At 47.0% G+C, this 5,205-nt stretch overlaps 1 long non-coding RNA gene across 1 annotated transcript; it reads left to right on the top strand.

Moving 5' to 3' along the window:
• The first annotated feature begins 2,615 nt into the window (after positions 1 to 2,615).
• LOC309397474 lies at positions 2,616 to 4,446 on the top strand. The gene is made up of 2 exons (XR_014176272.1): positions 2,616 to 2,745; positions 4,114 to 4,446. It is a non-coding gene; the product is annotated as an uncharacterized lncRNA (long non-coding RNA).
• Positions 4,447 to 5,205: the final 759 nt, after the last annotated feature.

Below are 5,205 nucleotides of genomic sequence, written 5' to 3'. Positions count from 1 at the left end.
CTTCTAGCTACCGGCAGCTTAGCGCCACTTCAAAGAGGCGAAGGGAAGCCTAGGCAGCCGGTGGGTCCCCAAAACAAATCAGGTTTGAAGGCTTAATGGTTGCTTATCGTATTCCAAGCAGTGGGAAAGTGCCAACCGATTCCGCGGGCACCCAGAGCTGCTCACAAAACACAAGCATTGAGCTAAATGCAATGTTTTTATCATCTCCAGGGTGTTGTGGCTAGCCAGCGGCCAGCAGAACTGGTTGCAGACTCAGACAGTGAGGAGGTTGGGGAGGAACTGGGCCAGTCCTGGAGTCTGGGGATCGAACTGCTGGCAGTTGGCAGAGTAAGTCTGCAATAATGCATTGTGCCACCAAGGGAGGGAGGGAGGGAGGGAGGGAGGGAGGGAGGGAGGGAGGGAGGGAGTCCCTCCCTCCCTCCCTTGGTGGACAATGCATTATTGTAGACTTACTCTGCCAACTGCCAGCAGTTCGATCCTGACCTGCTCAAGGTTGACTCGGCCTTCACTCCTTCTGTGGTGGGTAAAATGAAGACCCAGATTGTTGGGGGAAAGAGGATGACTCTTTCAACCGCTTAGAGAGGGCTGGAAAGCACCGTGAAGTGGTATATAAGTCTAAGTGCTGTTGCTATTGCTATAAGTCACTTTTTTCAGTTATAACTTTGAACAGTCACTAAATGAACTGTTGTAAGCTGAGGAATACCTGTGTGAAGTTTCCAAAAGATGACCTAATTTCTATGACTACTATCAAGTTGACAACCTGCATTTCCCAGCCTCTGGACTACCCGTACAATACACCTACAAGATACTTTTTCCCGGTTTGCAAAGGGTAGAGGTGGAGATATTTTTAGCTGGTTGGGCTGTCATGTTGGGGGTGGGTGAACTGGAAGTCAAGCAGGAAGTTTCAAGCAAAGTCTCTTTTCTGAGCTTTATTCTTTTCTTGGTGGGGGAGGAGCCCCCCTCCCTGGATTTTATAGAAACCACCCCAGCCAGCTCAGAAACCTGAAAAGGAAAATCGACTGAGTGACGGGAGGAAACTTTCCAAGCGTTTTATCTCCATTTTACAAAAGAATGCAAATCGTGAAACTCAAACCTGAAAAAGCTCGCGCTGGAAACCACTTCCATGCATTTCACCCTTCCTCTTTTTAACCAAAGCGGGCGCCTTTTTGCCTCGGCCAAGAGGACTTTTTCCTCCATTAACTGCGGGGTTCCAGAAACTCCTTGGCACATGCTGAAGATTTTGGTGCTGATGTGGAGATTCGCCGAGTGAAGCGATTTCAATCGTTTGGCAGGCCGGAGAAGTGAACGAGGAAGGGGGGAGAGAGGTCTCCCCGGGGCCTCGAGAAATCTCCAAACCCCCCAAAAAAAGAAGGACTAGGGGAGACATGATAGCAGTGTTCCAATATCTCAGGGGTTGCCACAAAGAAGAGGGAGTCAAGCTATTCTCCAAGGCACCTGAGGGTAGAACAAGAAGCAATGGGTGGAAACTAATCAAGGAGAGAAGCAACTTAGAACTGAGGAGAGAAATTTCCTGACAGTTAGAACAATTAATCAGTGGAACAGAAGTTGCCTCCAGAAGTTGTGAATGCCCCAACACTGGAAGTCTTTAAGAAGATGTTGGATAGCCATTTGTCTGAAACAGTATAGAGTTTCCTGCCTAGGCAGGGGATTGGACTAGAAGACCTCCAAGGTCCCTTCCAACTCTGCTATTATATTGTAAATAAATGCAACTCGAATTGTGTTACCCAATACAGGAGAATATTTGTAGCTAGGGGTTGAAAAGAAGGGTACTTGGTGCTCTCTGAGCCTGGCAGTTTTCTTGCAGGCATATCAATACCCAAACTAGGTAACGTTATCAGTGCTAGTGTGACTACTGGTAATACTGATTTTGGGGCCATGAAACATCCAGAAGAAAACAACCAAGCCCAAAGAGCACCAAACCCTTGTGTGTCTGTGCTTCAGAGGTGGCATTCAGCTGGTTCTAACCGGTTTTGGAGAACCAGAAGAGGAAATTTTGCATAGTTTGGAGAGCCGGTAAATACCACCTCTGGCTGGCCCCGCCCCATCTATTCTCTGCCTCCCACATCCCAGCTGATTGGGAGGAAATGGGGATTTTGCAGGAACCTTCCCCTACCACACCCACCAAACCACACCCACCGTGCCATGCCACACCCACCAAGTCACGCCCACAGAACCAATAGTAAAAAAATTGTATCCCATCACTGCTGTGCTTGTAGTTGCATAAAACTCTGCACAAAGGCAGGAACATTCTAGAGCAATTCCATGGCCCTTGTGATCTCTTTCCATCTCTGCTACCCCAATCCTAAGCTTTTGGGGAGTTGCTTCTTCTCAACCGTTGTGTCATCTCCCTGGTAGGATACCAGACTTTGGGAGGCATTCAAAACTTTGGTGGGAGTTTTGGTGCTCCCAAACATCCACTGCGGCGAAGAGCTTGGTTGTTGGAAACCGGTTTAGAGGCTGCGAAACAGCCAGCAACTTTCTGAATGTTTTATTGGGAGGGTCAGATATGGACTGAAAAAAGGGTGGGGATCAGGGGCCGGGATGGAGCCCCTCCCTCCCTCCATCCCTCCCTCCCTGTCTGCCATTTATAATAACCTTCTGCTGGAATGCTGGAGGAGGAATTCCGGAATCGCATTTTTTGGAAAGAATGTCTTTGCTTCAGAGGAAAAAGCTGCCAATTTTGTAGATATGCTAGTCTACCATTGCATTAATTCTGACTTAGAAGTAGGTGCCATGATAAAACCATACCTCTAGAGGTTTATTTCCCTTCTTTCCTTCCGCCCTCCCTCCCTCCCTCCTATCCACACTTCTTCCCTTTTCTCTCTATTCTCCTTCTTCCTCCTCTTTATCCTTTCTCCCTCCCCCTTCTATCCTCCCTCTCTCCCTTCCATCCTCTCTTCCCCCCTCCCTTTTCTCTCTATTCTCCTTCCTTCCTTCCTCCCTCCCTCCCTCCCTCCCCACTATGAATTTAGCATCTTCCAGGGTAAAACAGAGCAGACAAGGGAGATGAGAGGCCTGGTCTGGTGCGGTTAGTGGCCAATAAATCCTTGGCTGTCTGCTCTAATTGCTCTAACAGGAAAGCACTTAATTATGTAATTGAGATGCCAGGTTGGCCACTCTATGTGTGTGTGTGTCTGTGTGTGTGTCTTTCTGTCTGTCTGTTGTCTGTGTTTATGTGGTCCAAGGAAATGAGAGAGAATGAGATTCAAAGAGAGAGAGAGAGAGAGAGAGAGAGAGAGAGAGAGAGAGAGAGAGAGAGAGAGAGAGAGAGAGAGAGAGAGAGAGAGCGCTATTGGACTCTGTTTCTGGTCTAGTTAAATTTAGAACCCACCAGACGGATCTGTCTGTGCAAACAGAGGAGAAGATGTGTGGGAAAGTTGAACCTGGCACATTCTTTGTGAAATTGCTTTTCTTCAGATACATGGAGTTTCTGAGCTTTGGGGGATTTTTTTTTTAAAACCAGCAAGGAATAGGACTTTTTTTCTACCTGAGGGGCAGAGTATCAGGGCAGGCCATGAAAAGAACACATGCATTTCCCAGCAAACATTTGTTGGAGTTTTGGGCTGCATTGATAAAGAAAACATTTTGCATGATCGGTCCCGGCTCGATTGGAATAAGGCAAAGAACCCTTCATCTCACCAACCTGTACTGGAAAAGTACTCTACCTGTTTAGAGAAAAATGTCCCATCCTCCACAATAAGAATCTGAGCTTCTTAAAATTTTGGGAAATAAAGAAAAGAAAATTGAACTTCTTGACATTTGGGAAAAAATGCAAAAAAGAAGTCGAGCTTCTTAAAGTTTGGAACAATGGGAAAACCAAACCTTTTGTAAGCCCAAATAGAAGCTGCTTTTGCTCCTAGGGGAACTCGGAGCAAATTTCGAGGCAGCATTTCCAGAAAGGGGGTTAGACTAGATGATCTCTACCCCTTCCCGGATGTTGGAAATGCTCCTGAAGTGGAGGGACTCAGCATTATGGAACCAGAGAGTGTGTGGGGTGTGGCTTCTGAATGAGATCAAAGGGGGACAACTGAAATGCAAACATGATATTTGGTCTACCCTATTTAATTTTAATTTCCTGTTGTCTTGGCTTAGCCTAATTTTGAAGGACTGGTCCTCGTCTTGTAAAAAGTTGGACGGGGAGAAGTCCTGCCTGGCTCAAGATGAAGTTTACAGCAAGGATTCAAACTTGGGACTTCGAACCTTGGATCCCATCCATTCTTCTCCAGAAGTTCTTCCAACCATCTCAGACTCCAGAGGACTCCCGTGGCCGACCTCTTTGGAGCACAAAGTGCCGTTCATCTTTTCCACGCCTTGTTCCGACTTTGGGAGAAGGACGATTTTCCGTTACCCCGCTGACCCCTGTTGTGTGTTCTATTAGCACCACATGTTAAAACTTTTTATATTTTTAGTAAACCCTGACCTCTAGCCTTCTCCGTCATTTCCCACTGGCGCATGTACAGCACATGTGGTCGGCAGGACGGCTAATGGTTTTTATTTGTGTACTGTAACCGGCTCGCATCGGAGGCCTGGCGAAACGCAAGGCGGGTCATGGCAATCAGTGTGTAATGTGGTTTTATTGGTAACAAACAATCACAACCAAGTGTGGGGATGTTTGCTGAAAAGCAAGATTTTCTGGCTGAGGGGCTCTCCTGGGTGCCCAGCAGTTTTTGATGAAATGGCAGCCTTGAGGACTCGGCTTACTGGTGTGTGTGTGTGTGTGTGTGTGTGTGTGTGTGTTTGTGTGTGTGTTGGCTTAACCCAAACATGTGCTTGCCACACATGCTTGCAGCATGCTTGTGGCATGCTAGGATTATCCTCAAGCCCAACTTAGCAAGACTCTTAGCTCACGGGTTTTGCGTGCAACTTAGCATTGCATTTTGAGACCCCGCTCAAAAGCTGGGTTTGGTTATTTTGGTTTATTTTACTTAATTATCTCCTGGCTGACAGGCCACCTTTGAGGGGGCCACCTCCTCTCACCGTCCCCCCAGCCTTAAGGTGTTGCGCAAAATACAATAAACCAATAACAGCAACCATAACATTGAATTAACAAAGAACACCCGTTCAAGGCAATCAAGATAATGGTATCTCCTAGGCCCTAACTTAATTACGGGGCAAAATAAAGAGGTGAGTCTTCAGGGCACCTTGTGTAGACCTGCAATGGTGGTGGGATTTGGTAATGTGAGA

This window comes from Natrix helvetica (assembly GCF_964273705.1).
Source record: "Natrix helvetica genome assembly, chromosome: 10".
Classification (NCBI taxonomy): Eukaryota; Metazoa; Chordata; class Lepidosauria; order Squamata; family Natricidae; genus Natrix; species Natrix helvetica.
The sequence above is the reverse complement of the archived record's forward strand: the minus strand, read 5'-3'. Positions and strand labels throughout refer to the sequence as shown.